Genomic DNA, 27,943 nt, shown 5'->3' on the forward strand with positions numbered 1-27,943 from the left:
GTAGTATTGGCTATATCTCTTGATCATGGCACGTAATACAGAAATGTGACTGGCGTGTTCCTCAAAACAGAAGTCGGATTGTCACGCACTTGATCCCCTGCATTTAGCGATGAAGTCAAAATGCCATTCCACTTTTGAGAGTGATTGAAAGAAATAACTTTTCCTCCCACTCATTTCACACGGTGTATATTTGCTTAATCTTGTGTGGAATTATGAGAACGAAGAGATCTTCTAAGGTATATCCTACTTTTATTTGCTCTAAAAGATGTAGCCGTTATGAATAAAGATGAATATACTTGCTGATCGAAGATTTCACCAAGCTGAACTCACTGAACACCGTGCAGGGATTATGCTGTAATTAAATAAAAATTGAAAAGAGGATATGAGACAAAACTTTCCATTTAGTAAGGCCACATAGTAATCTAATCATTGTGACGTGTAGCATCGTTGAATTGAATGTGTCAGTTAAATTTTGAGCAAAAAGATGAATAGTTATTGGAGAAGTTTTCAATTCCTTTTTTATCAGGAACAGGGAAAGCAACGGAACAAGCGCCATCTGCTGAAGGGCAGGTAGGTTCTCGTCATTCCTTCTATCATATTTGGCCTGCAGAGTGAAGCCAAACATGAAATTGCTCTTTTCCCGAGATACATGCACCTTGTACTATTTAAGTAAATGAAAAATAAATAACCACGCTGCAGTAAACGTTTCTTTTCATATCTGGGAGTGGGAAATACATACTAAATATTCGCAGGACGTCGCTTTTTAAACTTCATTTGACAGTGTTTTGTGAAATTTTCTGCTGTCCATTACATTAAGCCATTCTGTCATTATACATCCAACACATTAAATAGCATCTTGGATATAGACAAACGCATAATGGAGTTGATGTCATTTTATTATATTCCCTGTTCAGTATTTACATATTACAGTGCTTGATTTGATGTATTATGTATGTGCAAGAAGTTTTTAAATTTATTAAGCAGTATAGTATATTTAGCGTATCCATTTCCTGTCTTTGTAGGTTCCACTGAACGATATGGTGCAATATAGTGCAATAAATTGGTCCAAGTCAACGAAACGAAAAGAGCCCCACTTTCAAGATGATCCAGTATTGTATATCCAGGTAGGGTGAGCATAAAAATGAAAATAATGGTCAAAGTTGATGTCAAAGTGAATAAATGATATCATCAAAAAATTAAGAAACCAATACACCACGTGTTTATGCCCCTTATGAATTCATATGCCGATAAGTAAATTTACATTTGCTATATAGTAATTATTTTGCTCAATACTTACAGACGAGGAAATTGAGCCCCAATAATAATCCAACATATGCTGTTTTGGAATTGGCGGATTCACAGAAGCCTGGAAAGTTTGAACGCAAGGATGAACGTTCGGAGTATGTGAAGTTGCAAATTCGTCATCAACAGCAAGTGAACAAGAAATGAATGCATTACTCTGTGCAAAGATGGACGCAATTTTGCCGCGCTTCTGCTTCGACTTTCCTGCACCTTCCGGTGATCCTCCTGTTATTATTTTCAACATCTCGACAGAATATCATCAGCTAGAACGGACATTATGCCTTACAAAGTAATCTATTCCACGGAGTTTAGACCGTAGACAATACACAATGGATGCAGAAGTAGACCATTCGGCCCTTCGAGCCTGCACCGCCATTCTGAGATCATGGCTGATCATCTACCATCAATACCCGGTTCCTGCCTTGGCCCCATATCCCTTGATTCCCATATCCATAAGATACCTATCTAGCTCCTTCTTGAAAGCGCCCAGAGAATTGGCCTCCACTGCCTTCCGAGGCAGTGCATTCCAGACCCCCACAACTCTCTGGGAGAAGAAGTTTTTCCTTAATTCTGTCCTAAATGACTTACCCCTTATTCTCAAACCATGCCCTCTGGTACTGGACTGTCCCAGCATCTGGAACATATATTCTGCCTCTATCTTGTCCAGTCCCTTAATAATCTTATATGCTGCAATCAGATCCCCTCTCAATCTCCTTAATTCCAGCGTGTACAAGCCCAGTCTCTCTAACTCTGCGTAAGACCTTGTGAATTAACCTTGTGAATCTACGCTGCAATTCCTCTACAGCCAAGATGTCCTTCCTTAACCCTGGAGACCAAAACTGTACACAATACTGCAGATGTGGTCTCACCAGGGCTCTGTATAAATTCAAGAGGATTTCCTTGTACTCGACTCCCTTTGCAATATAGGCCCACATTCCATTAGCCTTCTTCACTGCCTGCTGCACTTGCTCATTCACCTTCAGTGACTGATGAACAAGGACTCCTAGATCTCTTTGTATTTTTCCCTTACATAACACTACACCGTTCAGATAATAATTTGTCTTCCTGTTCTTACTCCCAAAGTGGATAACCTCACAATTATTCACATTAAACGTCATCTGCCAAGTATCTGCCCACTCACCCAGCCTATCCAAGTCACCTTGAATTCTCCTAACATCCTCATCACATGTCACACTGCCACCCAGCTTAGTATCATCAGCTAACTTGCTGATGTTATTCTCAATGCCTTCATTTAAATCGTTGATGTAAATCGTAAACAGCTGTGGTCCCAATACCGATCCCTGTGGCACCCCACTAGTCACCACCTGCCATTCCGAGAAACAACCATTCACCGTTACCCTTTGCTTTCTATCTGCCAACCAGTTTTCTATCCAGATCAATATATTCCCCCCAATGCCATGAGCTCTGATTTTACCTACCAATCTCCTATGTGGGACCTTATCAAATGCCTTCTGAAAATGAAGGTACGCTAAATCCATTGGATCTCACTTGTCTAACTTCCTGGTTACATCCTCGAAAAACTCCAATAGATTAGTTAAGCATGATTTGCCCTTGGTAAATCCATGCTGGCTCGGCCCAATCCTATCACTGCTATCTAGATATGTCACTATTTCATCTTTAATAATGGACTCTAGCATTTTCCCCACTACTGATGTTAGGCTGACAGGATGATAGTTCTCTGTTTTCTCCCTCCCTCCTTTCTTAAAAAGTGGGATAACATTAACCATTCTCCAATCCTCAGGAACTGATCCTGAATCTAAGTAACATTGGAAAATGATTACCAATGCATCCGCAATTTCCAGAGCCACCTCCTTTAGTACCCTAAGATGCAGACCATCTGGACCTGGAGATTTGTCAGCCTTCAGTCCCATCAGTCTACTTATCACCGTTTCCTTCCTAATGTCAATCTGTTTCATCTTCACTGTTACCCTATGTCCTTGGCCCATCCATACATCTGGGAGATTGCTTGTGTCTACCCTAGTGAAGACAGATCTAAAGTACTTATTAAATTCTTCTGCTATGTCTCTGTTTCCCATAACAAATTCACCCAATTCATTCTTCAAGGTCCTAATATTGTCCTTAACTATCTTCTTTCCCTACACATACCTAAAAAAGCTTTTGCTATCCTCCTTTATATTCCTGGATAGCTTGCGTTCGTACCTAATTTTTTCTCCCCGTATTGCCTTTTTAGTTAAGTTATGTTGTTCCTTAAACATTTCCCAATCATCTTTCCTCCCACTCACCTTAGCTCTGTCTTACTTCCTTTTTTAATGCTATGCAATCTCTGACTTCCTTTGTCAACCACTGTGGCCCCTTTCCCCCCTTTGAATCCTTCCTTCTCCGGGGGATGAACTGATTTTGCACCTTGTGCATTATTCCCAAGAACACATGCCATTGCTGTTCCACTGTCTTTTCTGTTAGGATATCTGTCCAGTTAACTTTGGCCAGCTCCTCCCTCATGGCTCCATAGTCTCCTTTGTTGAACTGCAACACTGACACCGCCGATCTGCCCTTATCCTTCTGAAATAGCAGGCAAAAACTTATCATATTATGGTCTCTACCTCCTAATGGCTCCTTTACTTCAAGATCGCTTAACAAATCATGTTCATTACACATTTGTAATCAGATGCTGAAAGGCTTTTAAACTGTGAACGTTATCATGTTAAAATTTGTTTTTACAGATTCTTACAGATCAGCCATGCACTAATGGCCTTCTATGGCATTTCAGTAACGTATAACAGAGAGACTTATGCTTACTGACCACGTTCTCCTTGTAGATCGTAACGTCTACATATCTTAAGTTAATTTGTCCGCATCGTACTGCTTTGATAACAAATTCCTCTACTTGGCACTCCCATTTTACTGTAATCTAACCCTCTGTATTCTCCGTAAACCCCCGTTATCACCTTTGCTGGTGAGTCTGAAATCAGAACATATCAACTATAAACATATTCAACTTTGAGATTCCTTTCCACATCTAAGCAGCAGCGGTTCTCGCACTACTGAGTACAGGTTTACACCCGCGAAATCTTATTTCCCCCGGTTTATAGCCCAACTCTGCAAACATCGCTGTCATTTCTTTGTCCACCTTGAAACTTGGCAAACTCTAGAGACTATTTCTTGAGGATTTTCCACAGTCCATTCGATGATAGGCTATCTGCATTCTTACATTTAAGGACAAGTAATGCCACTTCCTCAAAGGGTCCTACTACCTGGTTCAAAATACATTCTTGAAACAGTTAACGATTTTTCCTGGCATTCAATCACACTCAACATTGGAAAAAAATCTAATCTCCTGCTACATCAACCCAATAAATTAGCACCTTTCCACGATCTGCCTGCAACTCTGTTCTTCTGAATTCTGCTAACAGAACTGTAATGTTTGTGGACGTGTCCAAACATGGACTAACATATCTCCATCTGTACCTGTCAGATCTTTTCGGAAAAAGATTTTTACAGGCTGACCTTTCGTTGTCTGACATTTTCTCGGTCTGTATATTAAAGGCTTGCACAACAGGTGCATGCTTTTTTACAAGGTATTCTGGTGCCATCTTACATCAAAGGATAGCATATGCGGGCAAATAAAATGAGATTATTTCAAAGCTAATGCATTATTTTATCGAGGAGTAGAGAATAATGTGATAAATGTACTCTAAATTCTACAATATGAAACCCACCTGGTTTCCGGGCTGGCTGCTGTTTGTGTGAATGCTGTGTAATTTGCTACCATGTTACAACTCAATGACGTGAAATAACAGACAGTACACTATATGCGATTTAAGTATTTATATTTATGAATCTTAGCTTAACTAAAGTGTTAGTAAAATAAATAAAAAACACAAAAAGCCCATTATAATTAAACTGTCAAATGTGCACAAATTGGGACTCAACTCTTCCCAAAATTCTTATTCACCGATCCTCAGTTGACCTACGCCCTTGGCTCCATTGAATCTCGGTCTCCCACTGGGTTGAATCCTACGACCGGTTCTCTTCATCTCCAGCGTCTTCTCTCTTCATATCCCGCCAAACAAAGGACCCAGTTCGCATTCCAAAGCACCCATTATTTCTCATCATAGAAAAGTTTGTTTCTACAGAGAGACCATTGCATTAGCAGTGAAACCTTTCCCGGGGTGTTATACATATAATTAAATCTTATGACTTGTTTACAGGTTAGTGGATAATGTTTTTTTTTAAGAGAGGAGGTTTACAAATTTATAGTTAAGCTTATAGACGAGGATCCACGCAGTAGTACAATTTTGTAAGCCATTAAATATTTTGCCATTAAGGTGTTGTTTAGTTTTATTTCTATCTCGACAACATTTGATCCCTTCTGTTATTGGTATAGTGAATGGCAAGATTTTATTTTTTTCTAGTTTGATTCTCCATCATTTATCCGACTTTCTGCCACATAACTTGTCACTAGAAATCTTGATATCATTCTAGGTTTTGAAAATGGGATTATAGATTACTTTAAAATCCTCCTACGACAAATTATGTAATCAGTGATTCTATTCAAGTGTATTTTTCTTCAGACTTCGTCAGTGAAAATGTTATCTCTTGGGCATCTCAAACTGAATTTGCCTGTTGATGGAGTAGCTTTGAAAAAACGTTACATAAATTGCACATAAAGGAATACAACAGAATAGAAGAGCTTGGAACTGTTTAAGTAGAATTGGCTTCCGTGAAGCTACGCAATAGTGAGTACAAGATTGCATCAACGGGAATTGCTCATAAAATTGTCAAACTGTAACTGTGTCACAGTGTAGTACATATAGGCAATTTAGAGGCGATTCTATCAAGGCTAATGCAATAATTATGAGAAACCTTACTCATAATTAAGTAAAAGCGAACCAAACCAGCAGCAATAATACGAATGAAGTATTACTAAACCTTATGAATCTTGAGGTTCAAGTTCAATGTATGTTTAATTATTATTCAACCATACATGAATGTACCCAAACCAAACAGCATTCCTCCTGGGCCAAAGTGCAAAACACATGGCCAACAATACACTGCACAAAGCACATAGAGTAAATAGCACATATGGTGAAGATTTCAGAAAAAAAGCATGCAGTCACAATATATATACTATAGCCCATGATAACATAGCTAATGAGTGATTGAGAGTAACTTGGCCTGGTCCAGCTTCATCTTCATTAGAGGGCATGGAAAGGCAACACCGAACGAAAACTGTAGGTCGTATAGAGCGACGACCAGAGAGCAGCACCCAGCGAACACTGGATGGCAGCACTAAGCACCCAGCACAAAAACTGTACGCAATAAGTCCATCTCCATCGCTACTAAACGACTCGTTGATTGGACGGACCTGCAGTACTTAAGGTTATTACTAGCTAGCAATGACGTGATTGTAATAAAAGGCTTACAGGACCCTGTTGATTGGACATAGAGTGGCTGCCTCGTCCACTCTATGTCCACTCAACAGGGTCCTGTAAGCCTTTGGGAAGTCTAATGGTTTTCTGGCTAGAAGGAGAGGACACCAAGTCAGAATAGATATTTTATACGTTAATATTATACAAGAACAAATGTTTAATTAATGTTGTTATTGGGTGATGGTATTTGGATTGCGGACTACAAAGTTCTAAACTCAAAGGAATAATTTAAGCCTTATCTAATAGAGATAAAGCTATGAGTACCCTCACATAGGCAGGTTATTCTGTAGACAGCTGCTCTTAGCTTGCTGCTAGTTCTTTTCGCTGCTAGTTCACTTCCGTGTTAATCTTCAACGTCGTGTTTAGCTGCTACTACCCACATCTCTCCCTGCCAATGAGGAGATACTTCCATGAACTGAATAAGGATTTTGCATTATCTTCAGTGGGGAAGGCACTAGCAATATAGTGGATATTCTGGTTGTCAGGTAGCATGGAGTGTGGGGAGCTACGATAACTAGAGAAAAGGTTCCTGGGAAACTGAAATGTGTGAAGGCAGACAAGTCAACTGGATCAGATGACGTGCACTTCAGAGTTCTGAAAATGAAGGCTGAAGAAATCGTGTAAGCATTAGTAATGATTGTCCACTGTTACGATCCGGCAACAATGAATATAGAATTGAGACAGGTTTTTTATAAACAAATAAAACATTTATTTAAAACTCCGCTCAACGAAAATGAAAAGTAAACAAACGACTAACTTAACTGGAAGTTAACTGCTATATGGCAACTCGAACAATTCTTAAAGCAATAAATGCAAACTCAGTTCTTAAAGTGGTAAGTACGGAAGTCCAAAATGATTTATACAGTCAGTTAGGAGAGACTTTCCTGAAGTAACAAATTCCTCGACGACGTGACGTTACTGCTGATCCCAGCCGAAGTATACTTTGCCTGAAGGATTCACGATGAAGGAAGTAAAACGGTTTAAAGGCACTGACCTTTCCTTGGCGAATACCGCTGTGTTCAGCCCTTTCTGCTTTCACAATGCAGGGGCTATCTTGGATGCAGGTTACTATCTTTTGAATGAGGATTCAATGAGGTTGATCCTGTACTACCTCTGATGACACCAACTTTACTCGATCCTTCGGGTTTTCTGTACTTCAATAAATTCTTCACTTTCTAACTGAACTAAAACTGGCAGTGTTGTGCGAGACTTCCGGCATTAACCTTTGGGACTTAAGGCAGACAGTACAACTCCACTGTAAAACAAAACTGAGTCATGAGACGAATATGCAGCATAATGGAGTCACTGACGAATTAAACAGCAAACTGACCTGCAACACAGCAAGGCTTTCCCGTTTTATACCTGTTGAAACAGGCTATCAGATGACCTCTCACTGGCGGGAAAATTACATCACAGTCATAAGACAGTCACAAGATACCAAAGGGGTATGTAACACCTCACTCCAAAAGAAAAAAATCTGTCAAGAGCAAAATTTTAACAATTAACTATTTACAAAAAAATAAAAATGTATGAAATTTACAACAAACACAGTATATACAGTATTATCATACAACACCTTACAAATTACTATACAGTAGAGTGTTACAAATGTTAAAATATCACTCCATAAAAATACATTGTACATTCAACATCTAGATAGACAATCAGCAATCACATTATCTTTGCCTTTAAGATGTTATCAACATATTGTACCCCAGTAACATCAAACCTTTGTTGCAAAATTGGTGTTTGAATTATTTAATTATCCATTTTCTTTAACCAAGCCCGGACCTACAGTATAACCAAGGTACGTCACAGTGGCCTGCCCAAATTCACTTTTAGCTAGGTTAATAGTTAAGTTAGCTTTTGAAATCCTATAAAATAGTTTCTCCACCGCAATAATATGTGCTTCCTAAGTACAATTTCCTGTTACTAAATCGTCAATATAGGCATCTGTATCTTTTAACCCTTGAATCACATAATATTTAGCTTGTAAAGGATTCGTTTGCACCGGAAATAGAACCAACACCTTATCTCCAGGCTTAAATATCCTCATCCTAGTTTCTTTATCATACCAGGTTTGCATTTTCTCCTGAGCCGATTTAAAGTTTTCCATGGCTGAGGACAATCTGTCCTTAAATTTTAAAACATAATCCAGCAAATTAGTGTGTACCTCTTTATTAATCCATTGTTCTTTTAATAAGGCCAAAGTTCTTCTAACTCTATGCCCAAATACAAGTTCAAATAGAATAAAACCTAATGATTCCTATACTGATTTCCGTACTACAAATACATCTTAGTATCTGCCCTCATCCCAATCATGTTCATTTTCCACACAATATGTCCCAGTCATAGTCTTAAGGATAGAATGAAACCTCTCCAAGGATCCTTGCTATCCTGGATGGTATGCAGACGAGGTATCTACTTAGCTCCCAGTTTATTAAATATCTGTTGAAACAATCCAGACATAAAATTACTACCTTGATCAGATTGTATTTACTTTGGCAACCCAAAATAAGTAAAGAATTTTATAAGAGCTTTTGTTACAGTTTTAGTCGTTATATTCCTAAGTGGTACTGCCTCTGGAAACCTAGAAGCAGATCACATGACAGTGAGCAAGTACTGATGGTCAGTCTTTGTTTTTGGTAATGGGCCTACAATATCTATAATGATTTTGGAAAACGGTTCACCGAATGTGGGAATGTGGGAATTGTGGGGCCACTGGAGTAACTTGATTAGGTTTACCCACAATTTGGAAAGTATGACACGTTCTGCAAAACGTTGCCACATCTATTCTCAAGCCAGGCCACTAAAAATGTTTAAAAACCTTGTCCACAGTTTTCTTCACCCCTTGATGACCACCCAAGGGCACACGATGAGCTAAAGTTAAAATCTCGTTTCGATAAACTTTAGGAACTACTACCTGGTGAACAACCTTCCATTTATCACTTGTAGGAACTCTGGGCGATCTCCACTTACTCATTAATACTCCTTTCTCAGAATAGTATTCTACTGGCACATTATCAATTTCACTATCTGGAAGAGCTTGTTCTTTGAATTTGATAAACTCAATATCTCTATTCAACTCCTTCCGAGACGGAGACAAATCTTCTGGGTTACACCTACTCCAAGAATCTTGTTCAAACAACGAAAGTAAGAAAGTTTCTGACGCATTCTCAAAATTCGAATACCGAGCTGAACAGTCATGGGTAACAACCTCATTCTGCACTTCAGAGTTTTAGCCATCGCTCGAGTTACAACACAGGAGGAATCTGTGTTTGAATCCATCCGTGGTTCCTCTGACTTAGTGTCAAATTCACTTCTGGAAAAATCTTGTCCATCTGCCAAGATATTTCATGACAATAAAGAAACATAATTTACGTGTAATCTAGTTTGCAGTCCTATTGTAACAAGTCCTGTAACTAACCCTGACCTTAAATTTACCCTATGCAAATGTACAGGCATAAGGGCACTCCCAACACCTCGTATATAGCTTGCCTCACCAGTGTCAGACTCATCATTAGACTTTAACACACCGTCTAACATCAGTGATTGAGAAGCTCCAGCATCCCTAAGGATTTTTATTGGCACCAGAGTAGATCCTTCTTTCAAAGATACAAATCCATCAGTTATAAAATGATCATATCCCCTCTTAACTTGGTCAGACTCTAACAAAGCTTCATCTGTATTTATCAAACCCTGTGAATTTACAGGTGTTTCAATATGTTGCATCTGGGACTACTTCCTTCTCCTTCTTCTTCAATCGGAAACAGTTAGCTATTACGTGACCAGGTATTTTACAATAATTACAAATGGGACCAAAATGTCTTTCCTTCACAGATTTTCCTTCCTCCTTACCTTTCTCACTAACTTCTGATTTAATTTCTTCTTTACCTTGACTCTCTGTGCTATTTTTCCTGTTAAAAGTTCTGCCCTGAAGAAACTTATTCTTGTGGATTAAAGCATACTCATTAGCTAATTTAGCAGACTCCTACAATGTAGCAGTGTCCCTCCCATTTAACTATGGTCTTACTTCAACAGGGATGCTCCTTTTAAATTCCTCCATTGAAATCAACTCTTTCAATTTATTATAGTCCCCATTTACATTTTTATATAACCATATAACGATTACAGCACGGAAACAGGCCATCTCGGCCCTTCTAGTCCGTGCCAAACGCTTACTCTCACCTCGTCCCAGCTACCTGCACTCAGCCCATAACCCCCCATTCCTTTCCTGTCCATATACCTATCCAGTTTTGTAATGACAAAATCGAACCTGCCTCTCCCACTTCTACTGGAAGCTCTTTCCACACAGCTACCACTCTCTGAGTAAAGAAGTTTTTGGAGGAAACCCACGACTGTGCTGCAACACACAGCTCAAATCACATCATCAAGTTCGCAGATGACACAACCGTGGTGGGTCTCATCAGTAACAACGACGAGTCAGCTTACAGAGAGGAGGTGCAGCGGCTAACGGACTGGTGTAGAGCCAACAACCCGTCTCTTAATGTGAACAAAACAAAAGAGGTGGTTGTTGACTTCAGGAGGGCACGAAGCGATCACTCCCTGTTGAACATCGACGGCTCCTCGGTAGAGATCGTAAAGAGCACCAAATTTCTTGGTTTTCTACTGAAGGAGAATCTCATCTGGTCCCTCAACACCAGCTCTATAGCAAAGAAAGCCCAGCAGCGTCTCTACTTACTGCGAAGGTTGAGGAAAGTCCATCTCCCAGCCCCCATCCTCATCACATTCTACAGGGGTTGTACTGAGAGCATCCTGAGCAGCTGCAACACTGCCTGGTTCGGAAATTGCACCATCTCGGATCGCAAGACCCTGCAGCGGATACTGAGGTCAGCTGAGAAGATCATCGGGGTCTCTCTTCCCGCCATCACGGACAATTACACTACACGCTGCATCCGAAAGGGAAACAGCATTATAAAGGACCCCACGCACCCCTCATACAATCTCTTCTCCCTCCTGCCGTCTGGGCAAAGGCTCCGAAGCATTCGGGCTCTTACGACCAGACCAAATAACAGTTTCTTCCTCCAAGCTATCAGACTCCTCAATACCCGAAGCCTGGACTGACACTTTTCCCTAGTGTCCTGTTTATTATTTATTGTAATGCCGATACTGTTTTGTGCACTTTATGCAGTCCAGTTTAGGTCTATGGTCTAGTGTAGCTTTCTCGTGGTTTTTTTTTTATTACGTAGTTCAGTCTAGTTTTTTTGTACTGTGTCACGTAAACTATGGTCCTGAAAAACGTTGTCCCATTTTTACTATGCACTGTGCCAGCAGTTATGGTCGAAATGACAATGAAAGTTGACTTGACTTGACTTGACTTCACCGTAGGCAAATTCCACATAGGTGTTTTCCACGATTTCTTCAAATTTCTGAATCTTTCTCTATATGCTTCCAGAACCAGTTCATACGATATCACAATATCATAATTAAATGCTTGCTCAGCAGTTAAAGCTGTATAAACTTGCTGTGCTTTGCCTTTAATTACACTCTGTAACATCACTGGTCATTTCTCTTTCGGCCATTCTGAAATCAGAGCAACAGTTCCAAAATGTTGAAAATATTTCTCTATTTCTGTTTCACTAAATGGAGGAACAAATTTAATTTCCTGACTAACAACAAACTTTTTACTTGAACCAGGGGACAGATCACCAGACCTTAATTCCGCCATCGCAAGTTCAAATTCCTTTTTTTTATTTTCAGCTTCTTACCGCATTTGTTTCATGTTAGCTTCCAATTGTTTCTGTTTTAGCTCAGCTTCTATTCTAAGCTTTTCTAACTCTAACTATTCCAGGTGTAACTGGATCGCTGCTTTACTCACAGAGAAAGTATTTAACACCGCTTCATCAAAAAGACCCGAATTTATATAGTGTTCCGCGATTTTCCTCAGAAGTGCAGGCTTTGTTGTAACCATCGAAATACCCCTAAGTTCCTACCTGCTAGCAATCATATAACGATTACAGCACGGAAACAGGCCATCCTGGCCCTTCTAGTCCGTGCCAAAAGTTTACCTTCACCTAGTCCCACATACCTGCAATAAGCCTATAACCCTCCATTCCTTTCCTGTACATATACCTATCCAATTTTTTTAATAACAAAATCCTACCTGCCTCTATCACTTCTACAGGAAGTTCATTCCGCGCAGCTACCACTCTCTGAGTAAAGAATTTCCCCAGCGTGTTACCCCTAAACTTTTGCCCATTAATTCTCAACTCATGTCCTCTTGTTTGAATCTCTCCTGCTCTCAATGGAAAAAGCCTATCCACGTCAACTCTATCTATCCCCCTCATAATTTTAAATACCTCTATCAAGTCCCGCCTGAATCTTCTACGCTCCAAAGAATGAAGACCTAACTTGTTCAACCTTTCTCTGTAACTTAGATGCTGAAACCCAGGTAACAGTCTAGTAAACTTCCTCTGTACTCTCTCTACTTTTTGAAATTTTTCCTATGATTCGGTAACCAGAACTGTACACAATACTCCAAATTTAGTCTCACTAAGGCCTCGTACAATTTTAATATTACATCCCAACTCCTTTACACAACGTTCTGATTTAAAACGTTCATCATACCAAAAGCATTCTTTACCATCTTATCCACATGAGATTCCATCTTCAGGAAACTATGCACGATTATCCCTACATCACTCTGTTCTATTCCATTCCCTAATGCCCTACCATTTGCCATGTATGTCCTATTTTGATTAGCCTTACAAAAATGTAGCATTTCACACTTATCAGCATTAAAAGCCATCTGCCATCTTTCAGCTCACTCGTCTAACTGGCCTAAATCTCTCTGCAAGCTTTGAAAACTTACCTCATTATCCACAACGCCACCTAACTTAGTATCATCTGCATACATTAATGTATATGACAAACAACATTGAACCCAGTACAGATCCCTGTAGCACTCCACTAGTCACCGGCCTCCAACATGACCAACAGTTATGCACAACTACTCTCTGGCATTTCCCATCCTGCCATTGTTGAATCCATTTTACTACTTAAATATTAATACCTAATGATTGATCCTTCATAAATAACTTTCCGTGTGGAACCTTGACAAAGACCTTACGGGAGTCCATATAGACACAGTCCACTGGTTTACCCTCAACAACTTTCCTAGTAACCTCTTCAAAAAAATTCAAACTGCTTTCCATTAATTTACCCACTACTGACGTCAAACGTACAAGCTGATAATTTCTAGGTTTACTCTTAGAACTCTTTCTAAACAATGGAACAACATGAGCAATGAGCCAATACTCCGGCACCAGACCAGTTTCCAATGACTTTTGAAATATATCTGTCAGAGACCCTGCTATTTCTATACGACTTTCCATCAAGGTCCTAGGGAACATTCTGTCAGGATCAGGAGACTTATCCACTTTTATATTCTTTAGACGTGCCAGTACTTCCTCTTCTTTAATTATCATAGTTTCCATGACTACCCTTACCTTACACAATTCAATATCCTTCTCCTTAGTGAATACCGAAGAAAAGTAATTGTTCAAAGTCTCCCCCGTCTCTTTTGGCTCCACACATAGCTGTCCACTCTGATTCTCTAAGGGACCAATTTTATCCCTCACTATCCTTTTGCTATTAATATAACTGTAGAGACCCTTTGGATTTATTTTCACCTTACTTGCCAAAGCAACCTCATATCTTCTTTTAGCTTTTCTAATTTCTTTCTAAAGATTCTTTTTACATTCTTTATATTCCTCGAGCACCGCATTTTCTCCATGCTGCCGAGATATATTGTAAATCTCTCTCTTTTTCCGAACCAAGTTTCCAATATCCCTTGAAAACCATGGCTCTCTCAAACTTTTACCTTTCCCTTCAATCTAACAGGTACATAAAGATTCTGTACCCACAAAATTTCACTTTTAAATTCCATTTATTTCTCTATTACATCCTCTCATAAAACAAATTGTCCCAATTCGCTCCTTCTAAATCCTTTCGCATCTCCTCAAAGATAGCCTTTCTCCAAACAAAAGTCTCAACCCTGGGTCCAGTCCTATCCTTCTCCATAATTACATTGACACTAATGTCATTGTAATCACTGGACCCGAATTGCTCCCCAACACATACCTCCGTCACCCGACCGATCTCATTACCTAACAGGACATCCAACTCCACCCTTCTCTGGTTGATTCCTCTATGTATTGCTGCAAAAATATATCCTGCACACATTTTGCAAACTCCAAACCACCCACCCCTTTTTACAGCATGGGCTTCCTAGTCTATGTGTGGAAAATTAAAATCTCCCACAATCACAACCTTGTGTTAGCTACAAATATCTGCTATCTCCTTACAAATTTGCTCCTCCAATTCTCGCTCCACATTAGGTTGTCTATAATACACCCTTATAAGTGTTACTACGGCTTTCCCATTCCTCAGGTCCAACCAAATAGCCTCCCTAGACGAGCCCTCTAATCTAACCTGCCAAAGCACCGCTGTAATATATTCTTTGACAAGCAATGCAACACCTCCCCCTCTTGCCCCTACGATTTTATCACACAGTAAGCAAAGAAATCCAGAAATATTTAGTTACCTATCACACCCCTCCTGCAAGCATGTTTCACTAATAGCTACAACATCATATTTCCAGGTATCAATCCATGCTCTAAGCTCACCCACCTTTCTTACAATGCTCCTAACATTAAAGTAGATGCATTTAAGAAACTCTCCACCTCTTATTCTCTGTTTATCCCTAATGGTGCAAACAACTTTATTATATTTTTCTTCCTTCTCCTCTACATCTTCGGTTTGAGCGCTCCCCTTCTCTGTCACCTACCTTTCGTCACTCACACACCGTTTACGAGCTTTCTCTATTTGTGAACTAACGTCCTCTCTCCGAGTCTCTTCAATTTGATTTCCATCCCCAACCATTCTAGTTTAAAGTCTCCTCAGCAGCCTTTGCAAATTTCCTCGCCAGGATATTGGTCACCCTAGGATTCAAGTGCAACCCTTCCCTTTTGTAAAGGTCACACCTGCCCCAAAAGAGATTGCATTGATCCAGAAACTTGAACCCCTGACCCCTGCTCCGAACCCTCAGTCAAGCATTTACCCTCAACCTCATTCCTTTCCTACTCTCACTGTCGCGTGGCAGAGGCAGTAATCCCAAGATTACTACCTTTGCGGTCCTTCTTCTCAACTCCCTACCTAACTTCCTATAATCTCCTTTCAGGACCTCTTATTTTTTTGTACCTATGTCCTTGGTACCTATATGTACCACGATCTCTGGGTCCTCACCCTCCCACTTCAGGATATCTTGGACGTGATCAGGAACATCCCGGTCCCTGGCACCTGGGAGGCAAATTACCATCCAGGTCTCCTGACTGCTTCCGCAGTATCGCCTATCTGAACCCCTAACTACTGAGTCCCCTATTATTACTGCCTTCCTCTTCCTTTCCCTACCCTTCTGAGTTACAGGGCCGGACTCTTTGCCTGAGGTACTGTTGCATCTCCCAGCTAGGCTGTTCCCTGCCCCTACAGTACTCAAACAGGATTACTTATTGTCAAGGGGTACAACCACTGGTGTTCTCTCTAGTACCTGACTCTCCCCTTCCCGCTCCTAACCGTGACCCACTTGTCTGCCTCCCGTGGCCCCGGTGTGACCACCTCTCTATCATCTCCTCACTCTCCCTGATAAGACGACGGGAATCGAGCTGCAGCTCCAGTTCTCTAACACGCTTCTGTTCCGCCTTCGCTAATAACTCCGGGTCTGGCGATGCCAGAAAGTCTTAAATATTCATTGTTGCCGAATACTACGCACAAACCAATCAAACAAAAGAATCGGGTATTCCCCTTTACCAAAACAGATCGATAAGTAATTAAATACTTAAGCACAGAAATGGATTCAGATCCCGAAAGCCCCCTAATTGCGATGATCTGGCAATAATGAGTATAGAATTGAGACAGGTTTTTTTTATAAACAAATAAAACACTTATTTAAAACTCAGCTCAACGACAAATGAAAATCAAACAAACTACTAACTCAACCGTAAGTTAACTGCTATACAGCAACTCCAACAGTTCTTAAAGCGATAGATGCGAACACAGTTCTTAAAGTGGTAAATACAAAAGTCCAAAATGATTTAGACAGTCAATTAAGAGAGACTTTCCTGAAGTAACGAATTCCTCAACGATGTGCCGTTACTGCTGATATCAGCCGAAGTATGCCTTGCCCTAAGGATTTACGACGAAGAAAATAAAACGGCTTAAAGGCACCGACCTTTCCTCAGCGAATACCACTGCGTCCCGCCCTTTCTGCTTTCACAGTTCAAGGGCTATCTCGGATGCAGGTTACTACCTTCGGAATGAGGATTCAATAAGGTCGAACTTGTATTACCGCTGATGACACCAACTTTACTCTATCCTTCAGGTTTTCCATACTTTGATAAATTCTTGGATTCTTACAGCAGCTTGTTCTGGAGCCTACCAGGGAGAAGGCAATTCTGGATCTAGTGTTGTGTCATGAAGCGGATTTGATAAGGGAGCTCGAGGTAAAGGAGACATCAGCAGATAGTGACCATAATATAAGTTTTAAACTGCAATTTGAGAGGAAGAAGTGAAATCGGAAGTGTCAGTATTACAGTTTTAACAAAGAGTCTATGGATCCATGAGCGAGGAATTAGCCAAAGTTGACTGGAAGGATACCCCAGCAGGGACGATAGTGAAACAACAATCGCAGGTATTTCTGGGAATAATACAGAAGGTGCAGTATTAGTTCATCCCAAAGAGGAAGAAAGATTCTAAGGGGAGTAGGGGCCAACCGTGGCTGACAAGGGAGGTCAAGTACATTATAAAAATAAAAGAGAAGTATAGCATAGCAAAGTTGAGCGGGAAGCCAGAGCATTGGGAAACTTTTAAAGAGCAGCAGAAGAAACTAAAAAGACAATACGGGGAGAAAAGATGAGGTACGAAGGTAAGCTAGCCAAGAATATAAAGGAGGATATTAAAAGCTTCTTTAGGTATGTGAAGAGGAAAAAAAAACTAGTTAAGACCAAAGTTGGGCCCTTGAAGACAGGAACGGGTGAATTTATTATGGGGAACAAGGAAATGGCAAATGCGTTGAACAGGTACTTTGGATCTGTCTTCACTGGGGAAGACACAGACAATCTCCCAGATGTAATAGTGGCCAGAGGACCTAGGGTAACGGAGGAACTGAAGGAAATTTACATTAGGCAGTAAATGGTGTTGGGTAGACTGATGGGACTGAAGGCTGATAAATCCTCAGGGCCTGATACTCTGTATCACAGGGTACTTAAGAAGGAGGCTCGAGAAATCGTGGACGCACTGGTAATCATTTTCTAATGTTCTATAGATTCAGGATCAGTTCCTGAGGATTGGAGGGTAGCTAATGTTATCCCGCTTTTTAAGAAAGGAGGAAAAGAGAAAACAGGGAATTAAAGACAAGTTAGCCTGACATCAGTGGTGGGGAAGATACTGGAGTCAAATATAAAAGCTGAAATAGCGGCACATTTGTATAGCAGTCACAGGATCGGTCCGAGTCAGCATAGATTTGCGAAGGGCAAATCATGCTTGACTCATCTTCTGGAATTTTTTGAGGATGTACCTATGAAAATGGACGATGGAGAACCTGTGGATGTAGTGTACCTGGACTTTCAGAAAACCTTTAATAAGGTCCCACATAGGAGATTAGTGGGCAAAATTAGAGCACATGGTATTGGGGGTAGGGTACTAACATGGATAGAAAATTGATTGGCAGACAGGAAACAAAGAGTAGGGATTAACGGGTCCTTTTCAGAATGGCGTCAGTGACTAGTGGGGTACCGCAAAGCTTGGTGCTGGGACCGCAGCTATTTACAATATACATTAATGATTTAGATGAAGGGATTAAAAGTTACAATAACAAATTTGCGGATGACACAAAGCTGGGTGGCAGTGTGAAATATGAGGAGGATGTTAGGAGAATGCAGGGTGACGGACAGTTTGGGTGAGTGGGGAGATGCATGGCAGGTGCAGTTTAATGTGGATAAATGTGAGGTTATCCACTTTGGTGGCAAGAACAGGAAGGCAGATTACTATCTAAATGGTGTCAAGTTAGGAAAGGGGAAATACAACGAGATCTAGGTGTCCTTGTTCATCAGTCACTGAAGTAAGCATGCAGGTACAGCAGGCAGTGAAGAAAGCTAATGGCATGTTGGCCTTCATAACAAGGGCAGTTGAATATACGAGCAAAGAGGTCCTTCTGCAGTTGTACAGGGCCGTGGTGAGACCACAACTGGAGTATTACGTTCAGTTTTGGTCTCCAAATTTGAGGCAAGACATGGTTGCTATTGAGGGAGTGCAGCGTAGGTTCACGAGGTTAATTCCCGGGATGGCGGGACTGTCATATTTTGAACGATTGGAACGACTGGGCTTGTATACTCTGGAATTTAGAAGGATGAGAGGGGCTCTGATTGAAACATATAAGATTATTAATGGATTTGACATACTAGAGGCAGAAAACATGTCCCCGATGTTAGGGGAGTCCAGAACCAGAGGCCACAATTTAAGAATAAGTGGTAGGCTATTTAGAACTGAGATCAGGAAATCTTTGTCACCCAGAGAGTTGTGGATCTGTGGAATGCTCTGCCTCAGAAGGCAGTGGAGGCCAATTCTCTAGATGCTTTCGAGAGAGAGTTAGATAGAGCTCTTAAAGATAGCGGAGTCAAGGGATATGGGGAGAAGGCAAGAAGGGGTACTGATTGTGGATGATCGGCCATGATTATATTGAATGGCGGTGCCCAATGGCCCTACTCATGCACCTATTGTCTATTGTCTAAATTCTTCACTTTCCGACTGGACTAAAACTGTCAGTGTTGTGCGAGACTGCCGGCAATAACCTTTGAGACTGAAGGCAGACAGTAAAACTCCACTTTAAAACAAAACTACGTCATGAGACGAATACGCAGCATAACGGAGTCACTGACGAATTAAACAACGAACTGACCTGCGTCACAGCAAGGCTTTCCCGTTTTATGCCTGTTGAAACAGGCCATCAGATGACCTGTCACTGGCAGAAAAATTACATCATGGTCATAAGATAGTTACAAGATACCCACGGGGTATGTAACACCACGAATCACTTAGATTCTGGAATGTTTCTGGAAGACTGGAAACTTGCAAATGCCACTCCACTCTTCAAGAAGGGCGAGGGGCACAAGAAAGGTTCTTGTCCAGTTAGTCTGAACTGCGTGGTTGGGAAGATGTTGGACTCGATTATCAAAGAGAAGTATCAGGCTACTTCAAGGTATATAATAAAGTAGGCTATAGGCAGCATGGTTTCCGCAAAGGAAACCCTTACTGGACAGATTACATACATGATCTCTATATTAATACTTCCTTCAGCCTCTTGTTTGATTCCACACGTATATGATATTTTTCACATGTCTTTTTACAAACGGTATAAAAGCTTCTGTAGTTATAGTTCCCAAATTCCAGCAATTAATGCTATAAATCTGCCTTTGTAGCATAAAAATTTTCCAACTATTAACAGATCAACAATTTGATGCGCGCTGTGATACAGTGCCTATAAAACGTATTCACCCCTTGGAGGTTTTCACGTTTTATTGTTTTACAGTATTGCATCACAGTGGATTCAATTTGGCCATTTTTGACACTGATTAACAGAAACGAAGCTTTCGTGTCAAAGTGAAGATAGAACTCTATAAACTGATCTAAATTAATTGCAAATATAAAATACAAAATGATTGATGGCAGAAGTATTCACCCCCTTCAAGTCAGAATTTAGTAGATGCAATTTTGGGAGCAATTTTGGGTTGGTGCGAATAGCTCTCCATCAGCTTTGCACATTCGAAGCTTCATTTTCCCTCATCCCTCTTTACAAAATTGCATCAGATTGCATGGGTATCGTGAGTAAACATCCTTTTTCAGGTCCAGCCACAAATTTTCACTGGGATTGACTTGGCCATTAACATCACAGCCTCTTCGAACGCTTGAAAGACGAACTGGCTACCCGGGAGATGCCCACCGACCTCGGCAGTCTCATCACTCTTCCTCTCCTTACTTTCAATCATCATATGAAATAACTCTTCACATCATTCCGAGATCGCCAATTCCGTTTGCAGACTGCAGGAGCCTCATCACCAACGCCTCCAGATCCATGCAGTTAGGGAAGAGTTCACTGAAACACTTTGAGAAACAACGTGCGCGTGTCGTACAGAGCAGCCGATCATCAACGCATCAAACGTCCAGTGCTTCTCGGAAACAGCGGATCCCTGGGTAGAGACAAGGAGCCTTCTACTAGCAAGCTCTCCCGGGTCCCTCGTTAAAGCAAGATAGCCTGTCTCACTCTTTCTGTACTCCTCCACTCTCTGCCGGTTCTACACGCACAGGAGGATCTCGTGGACCCGGTTCTGTTTATGGAGTTTGGACCCTAACGAACTTATTTCTCACACCTAGAAAATTACGGCCACTGAAGGAAGTCCCTTGGGGTGTGGAGTGACCAGTGCGCAGACACGGCCTTAGCGCCAAGAGCGTCGGAGCGTACCGCGGGTACATCCATTTTCTTCTGATTTTCTTAACCAATATTCCTCTCATGCTTTACTTCTGGCTCGCTACTCAGGAACGTCGCATCGTCTGATCATCTAGTGGATTGCTGAGTTCAGGACCCACATCCTTTTAAACCCCGTTCTCTACCCCATTAGTCCGTGAAGATGGAGGTATCCCTCTATCTCACAAATCGCCGACATGAATATTTCGGCACAACCATTGCCTTCAGTAAGAGGGAAGCCAACACCCGCGCCTTGCACATAACGCCGTTGTTTGATCGACCTTCTGGGGCCGCCGGTTCTCACTCTCTCCTCCTGTGATCAAGTCATGAATGATTACATCGCCGAATCCCTACAGCACTACTTCATACGTTCATCACAGGCTCCAGCCGATGCTGGATTCCTCTCTGTCAAAACGAAAATGGAGGTTTTCCTCACTGCATTGAATACCGTGGACCGAGTTGAATCACGGCCAAAAACCAGTACCCTCTCTCCTTGATGGATAGCGCATTCGAGGCACGGCGCAGGGGCCTGATCGTCACCAGAATGGATTTACAGGGTAAGAAGAACCCGATCTGCATCCGCCAGAGAATGAGTAGAAGACGGCGTTCATAGCTTTCACTGGCCTTTGCAAATACTTGGTGATGTTTTTCGGAATTTTCGACAGTGTAGCGGTTCAACAACAACATACTCAGAGACATCCAACACAGGTATGTGCTCGTCTCCATCGACGGCATTCTCATCTTCTACACGATCTCCCAAAATTACGTCCATCATGTCAATTCAGTCCTTCGCATCTCCTCGAAAACCAGACCTACTGCAATTTAGAAAAATGCCATTTCCACACCCGACTCATTTCCTTCCTGGGTTAGGTACTTATAAGCCAAGACATAACCATGGACCCAGAGAAAGTGCGCGCCGCCATTGAATAGCCCAGCCAATGCAATCTGTAACAGCTGCAGCACTTCTTGGGCTTTTCCAACTTCTTCTGCAGCAAATCGCCAATCCTCTCACCTCCCTCACCAGATTACCTTCTTCTCCGATAACCAAAGAATGCCGTGGAACATTCTTTCGAGGAGCTCAAGAGCCGCTTCTCCGTCGTTCGAACCCACCTAGTCGAGGTGGACGCATCTGGCGCGGGCACCTGGGCTGAGAACGTTAAACGGGAAGACTCACCATTGTGTTTCTTCCAGCGAAAGTTCATTCCTATTCTACATCCACGTGTGGCTCGCTGGGCCCTCTTCTTCGAACAATTCAACGTCAACTTCTTTGAACGACCCGTTTCCAAGAACGCGAAGGCCAACGACCCGTGACTGCAATTGCACCCTCGCGAAACGGAGATCAATGCTAAGCTCATCATTTCATCTTCGTTGGTCTCGCTCTAAATTGTCTGGGACTTGGAGAGCACAAGCCTGCTTCGACCGTCACTCTTGACAACCGTGCTCATGCAAGTGCCAGCGGCCGTGCACTCTGAGGCACTCCAGGGGCCACTCATCACCCCTCTCTGGCCATCGAAGGACTCTGCCACCCCGGATTCGGTGGATAACAAGACGTTTACAACCGAAATTAAGACCAGAATTATATTTATGGAATTTCTTTTCTGAGACCCAGACTTTTTTCTCAGATTCTTCTGCTTTCTCTTGAATCCGCATAAACCCTGGCGGAGAGTTGTATCAGGTGTAGGCGATCATTGGCCTTAGCATCGGTTAAGAGTGTGTTTAGGTGGACTCTGTGCATTAAGAAATGAGGTGTAACATTCATATGTGCTCCTATTTTCGTAATCGGCGTATTTTTACGGAGAGTAGCACTTAATGGACAAATGAAGCTATTATTTGGTGTCTGGAGTAAACCAATTTTACCAGGCCTCTCTGAGTCGCCTAATTTCTGCCACCACTATGCCACTCGACTGGGCTGTATGCCACGTGTTGGTCTGTTTGTTCATATATGATTTGGATGCATTTACCACTGCAGAAAGACCCTTGGTCGGCATCCTTGCAGGAGGGGATGACAGCATGAGGCAAAATGGAGTTTTGGAGTGCTGTGAGCTCACTACCAGGAGTTGTAGGGGTTAACCACGTACATCTCATACAAAAATAAACTTTCACAAGAATATGTGATTGCTACTTTATTACAGGACAGACAGTCATTACAATTTACATCGAAATCCTTACACTGAATCAACTCGTGAAGCCCTCAGTATAACATGGCGAATTTCACGTGAGTGGCTTGTCTGCTCACTTGATTATGTCCGATTCCTTGCTGCAACAACCAGAGATTCTGCAACGGATTCTGTGCACTCTCGCAGGCAGGCGGCTGAAAAGGGTTCGCAATCATGCTCCTCAGCATGCACCTTGCCCCCAGTTAGGGTTCATTTATGGTCATTTGCGATTCCCTTGCTTTCTTTTCATTCTTGTCGAGTCCTGATGGTGGCATGCCGACGTCAACACAGCCTGCTTATCTTAGTCCACATTCCAGGAAAGTAGATTACATTTTCGTTTGACGCTGTAAAGAAGCATAATTTAAAGAAGCACTAATAAGTGACTGCTTCAGAACCGCAGATAGCGTCAGATATTAGACAGTGTTTTCGTTACCGCTCCTGTTGTCCTAGAGTTCAAGATTTTTCCAGCATGTCTGTACAGTTCTTATTAAAACTGAGTGAACTGTTCTTCCTTTTGCTGTGTCTTTCCCTCTGCACTTAGGCCATCGTAAAGTACCTTGCAAAGTGGCACATACAGTACATTAACTCCATCTTTGGCGACAAACCCAGTCCAAAAAGGATGAACTGAGCGACTCATCCCAGCCAACCATGTTCAAGTGGCCAGCATTACTGCTCTCACTGTCGTTTAGCAGCTCATTACCGAGAGGCGGAATCCGGTGCTTAGCAGCAGCACGTTCTATGCAATACATAATCTAGCAGAGAGAGAAAAAAATAATAAATAAAATAAAACATCATAAAAAATTAACAAGTAAATCAATTATATTGAATAGATTATTAAAATGTGCAAAAACAGAAATATTGTATATTAAAAAAGTGAGGTATTGTCCAAAGCTTCAATGTCCATTCAGGAATCGGATGGCAAAGGAGAAAAAGCTGTTCCTGAATTTCTGAGTGTGTGCCTTCAGGCTTCTGTATCTCCTACCTGATAGTAACAATGATAAAATGGCATGCCGCGGGTGCTGGAGATCTTTAATAACGGGCACTGCCTTTCTGAGACACCACTCCCTAAAGACGTCCTGGTTACTATGTAGGCTCGTGCCCAAGATGCAGCTGACTAGATATACAACCTTCTGCAGCTTCTTTCGGTCCTGTGCAGTAGTCCCTCCATACCAGACAGTGATGCAGCCTGTCAGAATGCTCTCCCCGGTACAACTGCAGAAGTTTTTGAGTGCATTTGTTGACATGCCATACCGCTTCAAACTCCTAATAATGTATAGCCGCTGTCTTGCCTTCTTTATGACTACATCAATGTGTTGGGTCCAAATTAGATTCTCAGAAATCTTGACACCCAGAAATTTTAAGCTGCTCACACTCTCCACTTCTGATCTCTCTAAGGGGATTGGTATGTGTTCCTTCGTCTTACCCTTCCTGAAGTCCACAATCAGCTCTTTCATTTTACTGCCTGACCTGGTGAATTGCGTTGACACACAACAAGTCAGCCTGTTCAACACCATAGAAGAACAAGGCCTTCCAGCAATTTGTAGTCAAGTTCAGGAGCGTCTTTGATATTCCAGTAGCGGATTAGGAGTAAGGCCACCGGGCCTGGGACCTACGTGAAGGTAAATGGAGAGTGGGGGGATAATGTAGACAAGTTCTGAATGCTTGCGATTGAATGGGGTTGAGCAAGAGACGTCCATATATGCACCGGATGCGCCGAGCTGTAGCTCTTAAGGGACCGAGTTCGGGAACTGGAGCTGCAGCTCGATGACCTACGTCTAGTCAGGGAGAGTGAGGAGTTGATAGAGAGAAGTTACAGGCAGGTGGTCACACCAGGGCCACGGGAGGCAGGCAAGTGGGTCACGGTTCAGAGAGGGAAGGGGGAGAGTCAGGTAATCGAGAGTACCCCAGTACTTCTGTTTGAGTACTGTTGGGGAGGACAGCCTACCTGGGGTAAGCGGCAGTGGCCATGTCTCCGGCACAGAGTCTGGCCCTATGGTTCAGAAGGGTAGGGAAAGGAAGAGGAAGGCAGTAGTATAAGGGGACTCGATAGTTAGGGAGTCAGATAGGCGATTCTTTGGACGCAGTCCAGGAGACACGGATGGTAGTTTGCCTCCCTGGTGCCAGGGCCTGGGATGTTTCTGATCGCATCCAAGATATCCTGAAGCGGGAGAGCGAGGAGCCAGAGGTCGGGATACATATAGGTACCAATGACATAGGTAGGAAAAGGAAAGAGGTTCTGAAAGGATAATATAGTGGGTTAGGAAGGGAGTTGAGAAGAAGGACCGCAAAGGTAGTAATATCGGGATTACTGCCTGTGCCGCGCGACAGTGAAAGTAGGAATGGAATGAGGTGGAGGATAAATGCGTGGCTGAGGGACTAGAGCAGGGGGCAGGGATTCAAGTTTCTGGATCATTGGGACCGCTTTTGGGGCAGGTGTGACCCAAAATGACGGGTTGCACTTGAATCCTAGGGGGACCAATATCCTGGAGATTTGCTAAGGCTACCGGGGAGACTTTAAACTGAAATGGTTGGGGTTGAGAATCAAATTGAAGAGACTAGGAGAGAGGAAGTTATGTTCACAAGCTTGTAGACAGTTTTTTTAGGAAGGATAGGCAGGTGGTAGAGAAGGGGAGCACTCAGACCGAAGATGTAGGGGAGAAGGAAGAAAAAGAAGATAGTAAAATTAGTTGCACCGTTAGCGATAAACAGAGAAAAAGAGGTGGAGAATTTCTTAAATGCATTTCTTTTAATGTTAGGAGTATTGTAAGAAAGGTTGACGAGCTTAGAGCATGGATTGATACCTGACAATATGAAGTTGTAGCTATTAATGAAACATGGTTGCAGGTGGAGGGTGATTGGCAACTAATTATTCCTGGATTTCGTTACTTCAGGTGTGATAGAATCGGAGGGGCAACAGGAGGAGGTGTTGTTTTGCTTGTCAGAGAAAATATTACAGCTGCGCTTTGGCAGGATAGATTTGAGGGCTCGTCTAGGGAGGCTACTTGGGCGGAGTTGTGGAACGGGAAAGGTGTAGTAACACTTGTAGCGGTGTATTATAGACCACCTATTGGGGAGCGAGGAGGAGCAAATTTGTAAGGAGATAGCAGATATTTGGAGTAAGCACAGGGTTGTGATTGTGCAAGATTTTAATTTTCCACACATAGACTGGGAAGCCCATTCTGTAAAAGGGCTGGTTGGTTTGGAATTTGTAAAATGTGTGCCGGATAGTTTTTTTTTTGCAGCAATACATAGAGGCACCGACTAGAGAAGGGGCAGTGATGGATCTCCTGCTAAATAATGAGATAAATCAGGTGATGGAGGTATGTAAACACACAGTGCACTGCAAGATGCTGTGGTCAAATCAAGACGTACTAAAAAGCTGGATGAACTCAGCAGGTCGGGCAGCATGCGTTGAAATGAGCGGTTAGCGTTTCGGGTCCTGACGTTGACTGCTTCTTTCAATGGATGCTGCCCGACCTGCTGAGTTCATCCAGCTTTTTTGTAGGTCTTGACGGAGGTATGTGTTGGGAGCATATCTGATCCAGTGATCACAAAGCCATTAGTTTCAATATAATTATGGAGAAAGATAGGTCTGGACCCAGGGTTCAGAATTTTGATTGGATAAAGGGTAACTTTGAGGAGATGCGAAAGGATTTAGAAGGAGTGAGTTGGGACAATATGTTTTATAGGAAGGATGTAATAGAGAAATGGAGGTCATTTAAAGGTAAAATTTTGAAGGTACAGAATCTTTATGTTCCTGTTAGCTTGAACAGAAAGGTTAAAGTTTGAGAGAGCCATGGTTTTCAAGGGATATTGGAAACTTGGTTAGGAAAAAGAGAGAGATTTACAATAAATATAGGTAGCATGGAGTAAATGAGGTGCTCGAGGAATATAAAGAATGTTAAAAGAATCTTAAGAAAGTGATTAGAAAAGCTAAAAGAAGTTACGAGGTTGTTTTGGCAAGTAAGGTAAAAATAAATCCAAACGGTTTCTACAGTTATATTAATAGAAAGGATAGTGAGTGATAAAATTTAGAGAATCAGAGTGGACAGCTATGTGTGGAGCCGAAAGAGATGGGCGAGATTTTGTAACAAGTTCATTTCTTCGGTATTAACTAAGGAGAAGGATATTGGATTGTGTAAGTTAAGGGAAACAAGTAGGGTAGTTATGGAAACTATGATGATTAAAGAAGAGGAAGTACTGGCGCTTTTAGAGAATATAAAAGTGGATAAATCTCCGGATACTGACAGGATATTCCCCAGGACGTTGAGCGAAGTCAGTGTAGAAATAGCCGGGGCTCTGACAGAAATATTTCAAATGTCATTCGAAACGTAGATGGTGCCGGAGGTTTGGCGTATTGCTCATGTGGTTCCATTGTTTAAAAAGGGTTCTAAGGGTAAACCAAGCAATTATCGGCCTGTACGTTTGACATCAGTGGTGGGTAAATTAATGTAACGTATTCTTGGAGATGGTATATATAATTATCTGGATAGACAGGGTCTGATTAGGAACAGAGAACATGGATTTGTCCGTGCAAG

The sequence above is a fragment of the Hypanus sabinus genome, chromosome 17 (genome assembly GCF_030144855.1).
Source record: "Hypanus sabinus isolate sHypSab1 chromosome 17, sHypSab1.hap1, whole genome shotgun sequence".
In the NCBI taxonomy this organism is placed as follows: domain Eukaryota; kingdom Metazoa; phylum Chordata; class Chondrichthyes; order Myliobatiformes; family Dasyatidae; genus Hypanus; species Hypanus sabinus.